General features: G+C 42.3%; 1 protein-coding gene across 24 annotated transcripts in view; it reads left to right on the forward strand.

Annotated features, from left to right (window-relative positions):
* rims1b (regulating synaptic membrane exocytosis 1b) overlaps positions 1-16,162 on the forward strand; it is a 96,488-nt gene that overhangs the window by 1,760 nt on the left and 78,566 nt on the right. The gene's annotated exons all lie outside the window — the stretch shown is intronic.

Here is a 16,162-nt window from a genome sequence, read left to right on the forward strand (position 1 = left end):
GACGTTATAGAGGGTTGGGTGTACTCCAGCTGCCTTTTACAAAAGCTGGGTTGCATTGCAGTTTGATGCATCGGGGGGCGGGGGTTGAACACAAGCAATCTTTAAGACACTGTGAGTCAGGGCTGTATGTGATAACTTGCTCCTGAAACATGCGAGGACCCTTATTCTGCTGTCTTTTAGCTTCTCTGTCCTTCTCTGATTCTAATGACTGTTTTCATTTCCTCACTGAAGGGAAACAGAGTGAGGGCCAGCGTTGGGCCCCTTGAGAGGAAGTGATGTATTTAATGTTCCATGAGGCACAGGCAGCAGGTTCAGTCAATAATGGCTTCATCATCTGGCTAATCATTAACCGGACCAGAACACCATGGCCAAAGGAGTAATGTGATTTTAGAGAAATGTGCAGGCATTAGCTACTGAGGCACTCTTTGATATTTACCACTATATGGTGTAAGATTATTATGCACAGTATAGAAGCCAGACACAGGACTGAACTAATATTTTATTGAGCAGAAACGTACTCAAACCGGGTTTCATTTCATCATTAAACCCAGCGGTTCGTTGTCAAAGTCCTTCTAGAAGCACGTTTCGCCACTTGGGGATCTTTGGCCAGGTATTTTGAAGTCCCTGTTTAAATAAACTTTAATTGTTCAGCTCTTTAATTAAACTGTAAATCAATCTTTTGCATACCTACTGGGGTACGCAAATTGATGGCAGTGTAGTTTGATCATGCTTGAATGGAAGAGCTGTACACATAGAAACAGAAGCTGAATTATATAGAACAGAAGAAATCAGGAAAAATGAAGAGACAAGCATATGTTTTACAAGCAGGACAACAATAAAAACAAGGGACACACAAGTATGTAAGTTTGAGCTTTCCAGCTGAACAGTAGGCGATGACCATCTTCATGCACGCTCACACAAATGGGGTCAAGAGATTTAGGATAGTCACAGCTGAATGAGAATCCAGGATTAAGTCCATACTTCAGTGCAGAGAGTTACTGGAATTGGACTTTTGTTTTAGAGGAAAAAAAAGTTTTCTTGTCACAATATGTTTTGAATTATGAGTTAACAAGCAGCACGGTGGCACGGTGGTTAGCACTGTTGCCTCACAGCAAGAAGGTCCTGAGTTCAATTCCACCATCAGGCCGGGGTCTTTCTGTGTGGAGTTTGCATGTTCTCCCCGTGTTTGCGTGGGTTCTCTCCGGGTACTCCGGCTTCCTCCCACCGTCCAAAGACATGCAACTTGTGGGGATAGGTTAATTGGATAATCCAAATTGCCACTAGGTGTGAATGTGAGTGTGAATGGTTGTCTGTCCCTATGTGTTAGCTCTGTGACAGACTGGCGACCTGTCCAGGGTGTACCCCGCCTTTTGCCCTATGACAGCTGGGATAGGCTCCAGCGACCCTGAAAAGGATAAGCGGAAGCGAATGGATGGATGGAGTTAACAAGCAAGATGTGCATGCAGCAAATGTTCCCCAACTGTGCTCATCTGCAATCTGAAGCAACCAATTCAATAGCAGTCAGTGCGTTAGGACGAAAATCTAAGGTTAAAAATTATCATCTGGATTACTGGGCAACTTGAATCTTCTCATTTTGAACGTATAATGGCGCTACTGGAAGGTAAAGTTCGTTATAGGCAGTGTTGGTCAAGTTACTTGAAAAAAGTAATCAGTAACTAATTACTGATTACTTCCCAAAAAAGTAATCCTGTTACTTTACTGATTACTTATTTTCAAAAGTAATTAATTACTTAGTTACTTAGTTACGTAGTTACTTTTTAAAAACACGATTTACAACCTGAATAGGTAATAAAGCGATAGATCTTTCAGCCCAATTCTACTTTTTCTACATAATCCATCATACAAAATGTAATCAAATGGAAAAGTCTCTTTTTAAAACTTGTTTTATTAGTTTTAATCTTTTAACTTTATGCATCAAGCAAAAATTTAATTATATGCAACATTCTCTGACTGGAAGAAATTAGTTTAACATTTAAACCTATTTTCTGCACATTCCAGCACATAAAATAAAATATTTTTTGTGTTTACACTCAGTCTTTCAAATAGATGCAAGTAAAACACAGCAGAAAATAAATAAAGTCAAAGACTCAGCGGTGCTGTTGCTCTATTTTCACCTGTAAAGCAGGACTGGGGTAGGCGGAGGTTTACCCTGGTGCAGGTGTGCCGCGGTCAGTGGAAGAATCCGCGAGTTTCTCTGTGAATTTCCCATTATGTCGTAGCTACTCGGTGCTTGTTCGGAGGTTTAGGGGGTTTTTTTTCACTGTAAAAAGAAGTTTTCTTCCCACGCACAGCGGACGTTAATGTTTTTGTCACTTTTTATGGAATCAAACTCAAAGTAAGGTCAGTACTTCCACGCTTTAAACGCTGCACGCTCATACTCTCTCTGCACTCGATATATGATCCATTGTTGATCTGCACGCAGCTGTTGTCACGAACGTCGCACTTGCTTATGTCACTGTCATGAGACACTCGCAAAAAAATCACGGTTTTAGTAATGAAGTAACGCATCTGTTTCTACATCTAACCAAGAGCCTTTAGTTCTACGCTCATAGCTGCAAACTAATCAGAATGAAAATGAAAGTAAAACGCTCCCAGCAGGAGGCAAACTGCAGCCTTCTGACTCCAGCCTCCTCATGCAGCCACTGTCGCTCTATATAATGTGACTGTTGTCTCTCAGTGTTCACCGCAGTTATAGCCAGTGTGTCAAGACTGCCGTCCAAGGAGGTTTTGTGTGTAATGGTGAGGAACGGTGTAGCGACATCACCCATTGGTTTCAGGATATTTTGCAGCTTCAATATTAGTGTTTTGGCTACAGAAAATGCTAATGTTGCTAGAAGTGACCATATTTGGATTAGAGGGTGGAGTTTCAAGTTTTCAGCTAACACTAGCAAACTTGGTAGCAAACGTAGCAAGCTGCACAGGTGCTATTGCACAGAAAGTAACAGAGAAATAAAATACTGCAATTTCACTCTAGTTAGCAGAGGTGACGCCTGGCAGATGCCTGTGTCTGGACGCCTGCCAATGAAAGTGGCAAAGCTTCACACTCCAGTATCCAAACAGATGAATTATTGAAAAAATAATTGTCTCTCAGATTCAAGTGGCCATGAGAGGAAGTGCAGCTTTGGCACTTCCGTGTTGGCTTCATTTTTCTACTTGGATGTGACTAGTACCTGATAGAGTGACAGCACGTAATGTCTGGGGATGAAAACATGTTGCTGTCTGTGAATGAAGCAGAAATCAGTGAGTATAAAGGAGACGTAGCTACCCAACAGGGCACTAAATTGAAAAGTTTTTTGCTTTTTTGTAATTTAAGGATTTAAGACCTTGATAAATTTTTATTTGTGTGCTTCTACACTGTCTATTGAACGTGTAGGGTTTATTCCTCATGCATTCATGTCCAGAGATGTTTTCCAACACCAGTGAGAGCCTACAGCCAAAAGGACATTCAGTACCTTAGTACATCAAGACCATTCCACCTGGCCAGCACTGCCTGAGAGTCAAGCAGCTGGCAGCGATAAGGTTATACTGATATGGGACTTTATCTGTCACGAGTTTAACCTCCAGCATGAAAGAAACATCGCAGAGCCAGATCACCTGCTTCTGAGCTCACAGGCGGTGAGAAGTCAGCACCTGGGTTTTCCTTCACTAATTCACAGCTACAACAAACGCTTTGTCCTCCTCTAATGCATTGTAGACTTCAGAAACTCCCTCCATTGACTTGGCTAAATCTCCATTGACTTCCTAATCCAGAGGAAGGTTGGTACAGGGGAGCCGTCGTGCAAAAGGGGAAGGATCAAAATGCAGTATGCAGCAGTGACCATAATCTCAGGAACAAATAATTCTAAGCACAACAGGAAATCTTTTTTCTGCTCAATGTTCCATCCACCCCTGGGAGCTTTGAGGTTCCCAAAACGTAAATATAGAAATAATGTTTAAAATATTGATGTGCTCAGAGCAGAGTTTGTAGACAGGGTGGATGCACAGCACAGGGGTGGTAGGCGATGTTAATGGAGGCCTCCGCTTATGTTGATCTTAAGGGAAAGAAGTAAAAGCACCATCAGCAGTCGTACCCATTGAATCAATGAGCATGCACATCTGCGTTGGTTTTGTTTTCAGGACTTTAAACTTTTTTCTGATCTGTACAAGGTGCAGATTGTTCCTTGAAACCAGATGGGCAGCAGAAGAAATAAGGACTTGGGGGACAGAAGGAGGGAGAGGAGGGAGGATTTAGAGGTTTTAAGGATTAGAGTGGTGGAAGAGAAGGAAAGGGCGAGACTGAAAGAATGGGAAGTTACACACACACACACACACACACACACACACACACACACACACACACACACACACACACACACACAGCTAATCTCCCTTTACCAGAGCTCCCCAATGCTGTAAGGCTGCAGGGTGCATGGAGAGGGCAGCGGCGCCCTCCGCCCTGTGTGCCGTCTGATGTGGCTGCTGCTGTCCAAGAGGTCAGCTACAGCTGGGAGACAAGGTCAAAAACAGGCTGGGTCTTTGGTTCTAGCATCTGTTCTAATGTGTGGAGTCTGGTTTCTACTTTATTGAACTGATTGTTTTCCTCTTATTTAATATTTACATAAACAGTGAGAGATAGATTGTGATGTTACAGGGTGAGAGGTCGAGACCAGAGAAGTCCTGCCTGACTCTGTCGTAGTTCTTTCAAAATAGACCACTCCCCTTTCTGCAAGTTCCTGTATGTAAACAATCTGTTACAGGTAACCAGTATTTACACGTAAAAACCTCACAGAGTTACTACAACTATAGAACTTTTAAAATATGAAAAAACAAGCTCCTGGTAAATATTATGATCCAATGCCGTTTACTTTCTGTGACTTAGCTGTCCACCCACTTATCCGGTAGACTGGCGAAACTCAATGTGATGCTGTTTCTGTGTTTAAAAGCTGAAAAAATGAAAAGGACAATTAAAATAAAATGAAGAGAAGAAACTGCGTTTACGCTGAAGTTTGCATGGGGACTGACCAGCACGAGGGACATGAGACAGGCAATCAGGGCAAGGGAGCCAATTACAAAAGGAAGAAGTAACCCTGTTTCAACCTGTGAAAGAAACCCTGCTTTTATTGTAAAATAGGAAATAAACAAAAGACAACTAACAACAGATTCAAGAATCACACTTAGATAACCATGAATACAAGCGCATGGATGAGACAGAGGCAGAAAGAGGGAATCACTGGGGAGACTGTACCACTACATCTACTGCTAAAATGATCACGATGTGAACCAAACACAACATCACAAAAGTGAATTTCATCCTCAGAGAACACTTAACGTAATAACAACAAACAAAAACTTGACAAATATAACAAGAAATAAAAAAAAACAGTCTACTAGAATATTAAAGAAATCAACAGAAGAAACTAAAAGTTCACCAAACAGAAAATTGAATCTTCAAACAGATATGAGCCAGACAGAAACTAAAACTCAAATATATGTTAACTAAGAACTCAAAAACCACACAAACCCCGGGGCCGTGACAGCAGCGGCTACAATTATGTCACCTTACCAAATAATGTCTCCAGAGTAAAGAAAAAAACTTGTTGTCTTTCAGCTGAAATTAAAAGCAACATTTTCAGATCAGACTGAAGAGTTTCAAGGTTTCTGGGAGAAAAATGCTAATGCTGAATTATGGATCAGGTCTGGAAATAGCACACACTTGGAAGTGGTTCCTGAAATATTTAAGTATTCAGTTCACTGGCTGCTGTTGATGCTGTGAACCTTTTTTGTTTCTTGTTAACCTGATTCATTTTTGTCCTGAAGTTAAATTGCACTAATTACAGTGTGTAGTGTTTGCACTTTGTCCCGGCGCACAGACAAACTGTGAGCACGGATACTTGAATGCACACAGGGAAGCATGTGTGCCCATTTTTTCCTATTTTACACTGGTAAACACTCGCACTCATGCAAGATTGTACGCTCAAAATCGGCACCCACCCACCTCCACATGATGCACACGTTCTGACAGCATGTGTACCGCTGTCCTTATAACGAGAAGCGAAACACAAACAGCCACAAACCCAGATGGCTTGCAGAAGGAAAGGACACTCTAACAAAGACAGCACGCCTGCGTTACTGTACAGTTTGTCCTGTTGCTTTGCAGCGAGCGTTCGCTCGCTTTCCAGACAGCTGGAGCAAGTGTGAGTCCATGTGCTTCTGTGTGTGTTTGAGTTTCCTGGATTGGATCGTCACACTTTGCTCTTAATTAAAAGAACTTCGAGGCAGTCGGGTGTGTCTGCAACACCTGGAGGGAATAGAAGCCCGGCGTGTGTTTGTGTGCATGGTTCTGAGCTTCCGTCCGTCATCTTTTTACTTAATTTTCATTTAATTTGCAAGAGAAAAAAAAGAACGTAGTGCACCTGTGTGTATGCATGTGTGTGTCCAATGCAGTAAATATGGGCCAGAATCTAGGTTTGAAAGCCAGAGAATGTATGTGGACGGGCCTGTTCACACATTTTCTGCATACTATTTCTCGGGCTTTTCTGCAGCATTCATTCAATTGAAAGCTTTCTGTCACCAGAAACAATGCTCACCAAACACAGTGACGGATTCTTACAACTCCCGATGACATTCAGTGACAGTTTTTGTTTAACGCTCACTTCTGCCATGTGCACATTGTTTTCTTTTTCTTTTGCCATTATCAGATATTCTCTGATTATTACTTTCAGGAGAAATAATGTGGTTATGGTTAAAAACAACAACAACTAATGTTTGGGGAAGGTTGTTTGGTTGTAAAAAGGGTTAAAAGCATTGGAATCTGAACTTCAGCCAGATTTGTTACAGCCTCTTTTCCACCTTTTTTTTTTTTTTTTTAAATATTTTTATTGAGAGACAAGTGTACAGTAGTTTACAATGACAACACAATCTGTTCCCCTCACATATTTTTTAGTTTTTCTTACATGAACAGACACAATAACACACACACACAGGCACATCTACACACACGCTTAAGTAAACAAACAAAACAAAACCTAATAAGAAACCCAAAACAAACACAAACCCCAAAAGGGGGGGGGAAAAAAAAAGGGGGGGGGGGGGTGGGGGAAGAGACATGATATTAATCAGCTGGTAGAGCGTTTAATGACTTGCAATAGTCCACGAAGGGGCCCCAGATAGAATAAAATTCTCTGTATTTGCCCTTCGCCACAAGGCCTATCTTTTGCAATTTAAGAGATGACATCACATCTCTAAACCAAAAAGAAACTGAAGGTGGCTTTGAAGATTTCCAAAGGAGTAAGATGCAACGTTTAGCCAAAAGTGATGTAAAGGCTAATATTTTGAAGTGTGTAGGGTCGGTTAGACCAGTGTTGACTGGAAGCCCAAAAACAGCTAGAAAAGGGTCCATGCAGATTTGGGTCCCAAGAGCTTTGGAAAGAATAACTGAATACTGACTCCAGAAGCCATGGAGTCTTGGGCACAGAAAGAACATATGGCCTAGGTCACATGGGGTGGCATGACATCTCTCACACTGATCCATCACTTGTGGGTAAATCTCAGACAGACGAGACTTTGAATAGTAAACCCTGTACAACACCTTGAACTGGATGAGTTGTAACCTGGCACAGGACGTACTATAACGGACATTGGATACTGCTTTCTCCCATTGCTGATCCGAAAAAATTATTCCTAACTCCTGCTCCCAAGCCCCCCTAATTTTAGCAACGGAATGGACATTTAAATCCATAAGTTGTTTATATATTAAAGATATAATTGACTTCTTATTGGGTTTAAGGGATAAGAATTCCTCCCACGGTTGGACATTTGGGAGAAGAGGGTAGGAGGGGAAGAGAGCAGAAGTGCAATGCCGTGCCTGAAAATAACGGAATAGATTGGTAGCCGGAAGATTTGTTTCTGAACACAGGTCTAAAAAAGTTAAGAAAGTGCCATCTTTATAGAGATCCTTAAATGTATTAATACCATGACGCTTCCACTGTACATAGGTACCATCAATGAGGCCAGGAGTAAACAGATGGTTCTGCGTGATGGGCATGTGTACTGACGTAGAGATGTACTTAAAATGACTTCTGAATTGTGACCAGACCCTTAGACTAGACTGTACCACGGGATTTTGGGTGAAATGAGAAGGCTTAAGTGGTAGTGGAGAGAATAATAAAGCTTCTAAGGATGAGGAAGTGCACGACAGGCGTTCCAGTTTGCACCACAGCAGGTCTTGAGATTCAAGCCAATGGGTCAATTTGTGAACATGAGAGGACCAATAGTAAAATAAAAAGTTAGGCAAGGCAAGACCACCATCAAATGTCAGTCTCTGTAATAATGATTTCCTCACCCTGGGGTGTTTCCCTCCCCACAAAAACGATGTAACTAGCTGGTCTAACTTTTTGAAAAAAGCTTTAGGTAAAAATATAGGAATACTCTGAAACAGAAATAACAATCGAGGCAAAATGTTCATCTTTACAGCATTGATCCGACCAATTAGGGACAAAGGTAGCGATTTCCATCTCTGAAAATCTGATTGAATTTGAGTCATTAAAGGGGAGAAATTGGAAGAGTATAGAGAAGACAAAGTACGAGTCATGTTAACTCCCAAATATTTAAAGCCAGCAGGGCTAAGTCTAAAAGGAATGTCAGATTGTTTAAGTGTAAGACTTAAAGAATTTATGGGGAAACATTCACTTTTAAGAAGATTTATTTTGTAACCTGACAGAGAGCCGAACTTGTTTAGTAGAGACACAATCGATGGTATGCTAGATAAGGGATCAGAAACATATAGAAGCAGGTCATCTGCATATAAAGACAATTTTACGTCAAGGCCTGACCGGGAAATACCACGAAAATGAGGAAGGGCCTTCAAAGCTACAGATAGGGGTTCAATTACAATAGCAAAAAGTAGGGGGGACAGGGGGCAACCCTGTCTCGTCCCGCGTGACAATGAGAAGTAGCCAGAGGAAACACCATTTGTATAGACACTGGCTTGGGGTGCCCTGTACAACAGTCGAATCCATAAAATGAATCTGTCCTTGAAACCAAATCTTTGCAAGACCGCAAAGAGAAAGCTCCACTCTACACGATCGAAAGCTTTCTCAGCATCAAGTGAGATAACTACTTCTGGATTAGTGGTTGAGTGTTGGGAAAGAATGACATTCAAAAGCGTGCGGACATTAAAGAACAGCTGGCGGCCTTTAATAAAGCCATTCTGTTCATCTGAAATAATAGTAGGAAGAACCTTTTCAAGGCGAATTGCTAAAATTTTAGCCAAGACTTTAACATCAACATTCAGCAGTGAAATAGGCCTATACGAGGTGCAAGACGTAGGATCCTTACCCTTCTTTAAGAGAACAGTAATTAGTGCTTGAGACAATGTAGGGGGCAATAGACCACGTTCAAAAGATTCATTATACACTGAAAGAAGTAGTGGGGCTAACTTGTCTATAAAAGTTTTTAAAAATTCAACTGAAAACCCGTCAGGTCCTGGTGCCTTACCATTGTGCATGGTCTTGATTGCATGCACAATTTCATCCAGCCTAAGAGGGGCATCTAATTGTTCAGCTATAACAGGATCGACAGTGGGCATTGTAAGACCGTTAAAAAAAGAATCCATCTCTGAGGCGTCAGCAGCAGATTCAGATTCATATAGGGAGGAATAGTACGTCTTAAACACCTCGTTTACTTCCTTTGAATCAGAGACCGAGTTGCCTGCCGCATCTTTAATTTGGGAAATTAATCGAGACGAGGCCTGACGTTTTAACTGATGGGCCAAAAGCCTTCTGGGCTTATCACCATATTCATAATAAGTCGCACGCGCACGAAGTAAAAGACGTTCAGCATCTGCCGTAGAAAGTAAATCAAATTCAGTCTGGAAGTCAAGTCGTTTTTTATGCAAATCGGGAGTGGGACTGTCAACAACCTGTCTATCTATGTCACAAATTTGTGTAGTCAAAGTTTGAAGTTTGGCTTTGTGGCTTTTAGTGGAATGGGCAGAGAAAGAAATTATTTGCCCACGCACATATGCCTTAAGAGATTCCCAAAGCAATGACCTCGTAACAGTATTGCTGTCGTTAAACACCATAAATTCATCATTTGCGGATTTGATAAAGGTAACAAACCCCTCATCCGAAAGCAACAAAGAGTTAAATCTCCAGGGTGAGGAAAAAGAGGACTGGGCTATGAGCTTGATGTCAACGCTAAGTGGTGCGTGATCGGAAATGACAATAGGATGATATGTAGATGACAGTACTTTTGGAATAAGGGAACCGTCCACAAAAAAATAATCAATCCGCGAAAAGGACTGATGTACCTGAGAAAAGAAAGAGTACGCTCTGGCAGTAGGGTTAGAAAACCTCCAGGGATCTACAAAACCATTCTGAAACATAAACTCAGAAATAGACTTGGACATAGAGGATTGGGTCAGGGTCCGAGGATTCGAACGATCTAAGGCAGGATCAATAACACAGTTTAGGTCACCACCCAATATCAAAAGATGAGTATCAAGGGAAGGGAGACTACTCAAAAGTGCATCTGTAAAACCTGGATTATCAAAATTTGGCGCATACACATTGACTAAGAGGACGGGTACATTGTACATGGTGCCTACAACAACCAAATACCTCCCGTTTTTGTCAGCTTTAATCTCAGAGGCTGTAAACTGTACCCTTCTGTTTATTAAGATCGCCACCCCCCTGGCTTTTGAATTAAACATTGAATGGAAAGTATGACCCACCCATGGGCACCTGAGCCTAAGATGATCCCGATCTCGCAAATGGGTCTCTTGCAAAAACATTACATCACTCTTTAAACGTTTAAGATGCGTAAATATTTTAGATCGTTTAATTGGGCTATTCATACCTTTTGACATTCCAAGTTAAAAATCTAATACCACTATTGCCTAAGGACTGACCTGAAGTGCTGATCATTGCAGAAAGACAAAAGAGAAAATACTTATTTCTTCACCCCCAAAGAAAGAACAAGTGGGAAAAACACACTCACACAAACACACAACGCAAACCCACAACAACAAAAGTACAGCTTCAGAATAAAAATAATAATAACACGTCAAACACACCCACCCGCCTCCCCCCTGCACAGCAAAAGCCCCCATCCCCAAACGACGGAGACGGCAGTGCACGCTCCCACCCGGAGCAATCTGAACAAAAACGCTCCCGACTACGAAACGAACCGTGTCAAACCAAAGCTCCAACAGAGTCTTTTCTCAATAGATTAAAAGGCACAAATAAAATAAAAATAACCCAATTATATTTTACTATTAGACAGGTAAAACAAAACAAGTGTTTGGCAGAGTAACAAACTTAGCTTACCACAATGATGTTTGGATTAGGATCATACGCTATTTCAAACAGACAAACATTGTCCTGCTATATCTTTTATCTTGTGGTTATTGTCTTAATATATTCCTTGGCCTCATCTGGCGAGACGAAGTCGCGCTGCATTCCTTGATAAGTGATCCGTAGTCTTGCCGGATAGAGGATCCCAAATCGGACTCCCTGGATGCCGCGAAGCTGGCGACGGACCTCATTGAAAGCCGCACGGGCCCGCGCTGTCTTAGCGGTGTGGTCGGGGAACACAGAAATGGTCATATTATTTATCTGCACTCTCTGCAGCTCCCTGGCCTTCTGGAGAATCCTAGCACAGTCAGCGTAATAGTGCAGCCTCACAACCACAGCACGGGGACGTTCACCGGTGTTAGGTTTGGGGGCCAAAGTTTGGTGGGCTCTGTCTACAAGCGGCTCCTTCCCAAGCTGAAATGCCTCCATCAACAGCACGGACACATCTGTAGCGGACAGGACGTTCTCCTCTGGCACACCAACAATGCGTATATTATTGCGGCGAGACCTGGACTCCAAATCCTCGCATTTATTCTCCAATTTGGCCAACTCCTTTGACATCGCATCAACTTTGGCTTGGAGGTGGACAATATCATCTGTACATGTGGAGAGAGACTGCTCCATCCCCGTAACCGTGCTCCTGAGGCCAGCGAATTCCTGCCGCATGGTAGTTATATCTGAGGAAAGGTCCGTTTTTAGTTGCTGTATGTCGGACCTGATAGACGTGAGATTCTCCGCAAACGCTGCCGTCAGTTCCTTTTTAAACAGTGATGAAATTTCTTCACGAAGTTCAGAGAGGAGTTCAGCCTTCGTGAATTTTTCCGTATCGACGAGCGGCGTGTCGGGTGACCCAGGCCGTGGCGAAGTTTTACCACGAGGCGGGGATGCAGTGTTAGCAGCAGGCCGCAAGTTCGGCTGAGAGGTGCTTGCGCTCTTATTAACCTTACGCGACATTGTAAACACAAAAGGCAAAAACAGTCTTGTCTCGGAACTATACAAAAAGAAAAAAACCCGTCAAAATGTGCCTGGAAATGCTAGATAATAACTAGACTCTGCAGGAGCTACGCTCGGTGCGACCTACGCCATAGTCACATAAACCGGAAGTCTCCTTTTCCACCTTTTTAACGCTTGTATTGGTTATACTTTAAAATCCGTATTAGTCAAGAATAATCATAATTTTTGTGATACTAAGTTATTTGAACTGCTGGTTCCCCCATGAAACTATGTGAAGGAGTGTCAGTTTTAAACCCTCTGTGTATGCAGATATTTACATTTCTTTTTTTTTCCAAAAATATCCATCCGTCTTAGGGCAACAGGCAGGGTACACCCTGGACAGGTCGCCAGTCTGTCACAGGGCTGACACATAGACAAGGGCAATTTAGAGTCACCAATTAACTTATCCCCACTAACTGCATGTCTTTGGACTGTGAGAGGAAGCTGGAGCACCCGGAGAGAACCCACGCTGTGAGGCAACAGTGCTAAGCACCGTGCCACCATGCCGTCCATGCATTTTGTTAAACAATTAAAACTAAAGACTGTATAATGCAAACACTGATCTTAAAATTGATGGAGTCAACCACTGTCGTGCCGTGCGACAGGTGGCATAAAAGCACCTTTAGGCTCCACCCCCACTGTGTCCCTGAATCAGACATATGGAATCAAACAGATAATTAACAACAAAGGGAAAGTGATGCTTTTTCTACGAGTATAGTATAGTCAGTGACCTAGGTGGTCATGAATTTAAATAATGTAGACTACATAAGCACAAGATGTTACCACTGTGATATCAGCCTTTACTTTGTGAAATCCTGTTATCAATTGTTGTTGTTTTCTTCTTTATGTACTAAAATCTGTAATCACACGATGAGGAAACTACACACTCCCACTGTAGTGAGTTTTCAATCTTAAGGCAAAACTTGAACCTAGTGATTAAGACCATAAAGTCTTCGTTCCTTTTCAGATCTCTTAGTTATGTCCATCTTTTATGTACAGCCTATGGATTCAGCACAAAAAGCTGAAAGCAAATGTTTCATCTAAACAGATGCAGAACAAAGTCAGCCTAAAGTTGGAGTCATGTTTCCATAATTGTGAGTACTCTCAGCATCAACAGTATTTGACTTTACTCTGTTCTGCTCTCAATAATAGAGTGTATGTAAATGATGTGACAACTAAGTTATGAACTAGGCCAAAAAACACAGCATCTGTGGAATGGTTTTCCCAGTTTGGCTTGTAAAAGATTAGATTAGATTTTCTTTCCCCACCTGATCAGTCCAAGCTTTTCTCATCAGTCACAAAGGCTCATGTGGCCTCATAAGAGCAGTGAGGGTTCAAAACCTGCTGGTAGAGCAGGGCGATATGGCCAAAAATATTTATCACGATATATATTTGAAAATTTGCGATAACGATATAACCGACGATATAATTGATGCGAGACAAAATACAACTCCACAACATTACTAGCGCAAAAAGACAACCTTCCATTTATTTTCACTTAAACAAGAAGCTGGTTTTTATGTACATTAAAGCTTTATAAAAATGTAACAGTGCAAATGCAAATTCCTTGCTGAAAGTTTAACCAAAAGGCATTTCCAGTAGAAATGGGCTGACATATCCTGAGCATAACTATATATAATATCCACTGAAGTTAAAAATAGGTGCTTTGCAACATTAAACTGCAGTGTGCAGTACGCATTTTTCGGACCATAAGGTGCACGGGATTATAAGGCACATTAAGCGAAACAAAGCAGTCAGGAAATCAAACTTTATTCAACTCATTCTTCTTGCTTCCTCCACTTCTGTACCATTGATTCATTAATGTTGAATTCTCTGGCAGCTGTTCTATTCCCATGTTGTTGCAGTATATTAATGACTAACCTCATATTGTGGATGGATTATCTCAGTTGTTCTCCTGACTGAAGTTTGGTCCGTTTACAGCATCCTGCCATGCGATTGCATTTGTCTCTAACCATGAAGAACCTTCACGTTAACTTTTATAAGTGGAAAAGTGTTAGTGTTCGTCCTCCAGCTTCACTGTTTATGTTATGCTAACATAGCTGTGTCGCTAGCGATCACGTAGCACATCATTATATACCAGCTAGCCCAACTTCAGTAACCCTACAAACGTCACTGCTGTTTAGTTTCCTGTCTTCATTTATGTTGGAAGTGATAGCAGAGCTGTACGTTTGATTTTTTTCAGAAATCTCTCGGTCAGAACATGCAATATCATGCTTAGGTAACTAGCGAAACTAGCGAGCTAACTTCCGCTAGCTTCCTGCTAACTTCTAACTCCGTTAAATGTAATAACTTTTGTTTTCATGGATGCCTGGAAGTTAAACTTTATAGTTACACCTGGTAAAGCAGCAATGCTGATCGTTTTATTAAAGATGAAAGAATTTAGACAGTTTTTAACTCTAAGTGATGCTGCAGTGTTGTTTGACCTGAAGCATACGGAGTTTAGGACCCAGATTACTCCCAGATTTAAGAGCATCTTAGTCCGACAAATACGACAATAACGACGGCCGCTTGCATGTTCTGCAAAAAAATGTGCTTTGTTGTGTATCTGACGGACAAACACCAAACCAGTTCCACATCACGGAAGTTGCACCATTTTTACAAACCAATTCTGGTTCATCTGTTTCACTCAACAATCAGCCATGTGCGTATGAAAACAAAGGCACTGCGCATGCGCGTTTTACTCCCATTCTATCGCGATATTTCATTTTCCTATCGTTGCCTAACATTATACCGGTATTACCGTGAACGGTATAATATGGCCCAGCCCTACCTGCTGGTAATCTTTTTGAGAAGAGCGGAGACATTTACACGGTATCGGTATATTAACAACATTATCGTGCTAATAAATAGTAATGATTAAATAAACACTGCTTAGCTTAGGAGTAAATCTAAAAAGGTTTCTGCCTCACTTGACTATTTTTGTGCACTTTGGGAAACAGCCGCGTGTCTGTGTGTTGATACAGCTGCACACACTTGATATCTGGTTAATCATTAGCTACAGCATCAGAGACACAGGGAACAAAATGTGGCAGAGAAGGAGGTGCAGCCTTATCAGACTCACAGAGGAAGGGAGGAGGTGGAGGCTCGCGGTGTCTGGCTGAGTGTGCTGAGAGTGAGCGACCTGAGTGAGTAGCCCCCGTTAGTGCTCCCAGACCTCAGCAGCATTAAAGTTTAATGAGAATGCATTCTGCTTGGGCTGACCAGACTCTCTACATTGCTCTCCCTTCATCTCTGTCTGTGTTTGTGGTCAAATGAAGCCAAGGGAGTGTATCCTGAGCGGCCACACACACAGCAGGCTACGGGATCAGCACATAAACGACCTCCGCACGCTGACTTAAACAGCACGCCAAGCAACAGAGCCAACGTCTGCAAACATGCTACATCGCGAACAGCTGACCACACCTGTGAACTTGATGTTCCCCATATTTCCCTAGTGAGGAGCAACTTTGCGTGTTTAGGGCAACCGTGGTTCAGGGGTTGGGAAGCTCGTCTGTAACCGGAAGGTTGCCGGTTCGATCCCCCAGCTCTCTCTGTCCTGGTCGTTGTGTCCTTGGGCAAGACACTTTACCCTACCGCCTACTGGTGCTGGAGGTGCCGATGGCGCGATATGGCAGCCTCGCTTCTGTCAGTCTGCCCCAGGGCAGCTGTGGCTACAACTGTGGTTTGCCTGCACCAGTGTGTGAATGTGAGAGGCCGGTCTGTTCAAATGTTGTCAGCCATAAACTGGTCCGTGGCGCAAAAAAATGCTGGGGACTGCTGATCTAGTGCTTGGAAGGTTTGAATCCTAGCTGCTC

Source organism: Maylandia zebra, linkage group LG6 (genome assembly GCF_041146795.1).
Source record: "Maylandia zebra isolate NMK-2024a linkage group LG6, Mzebra_GT3a, whole genome shotgun sequence".
Taxonomy (NCBI): Eukaryota; Metazoa; Chordata; class Actinopteri; order Cichliformes; family Cichlidae; genus Maylandia; species Maylandia zebra.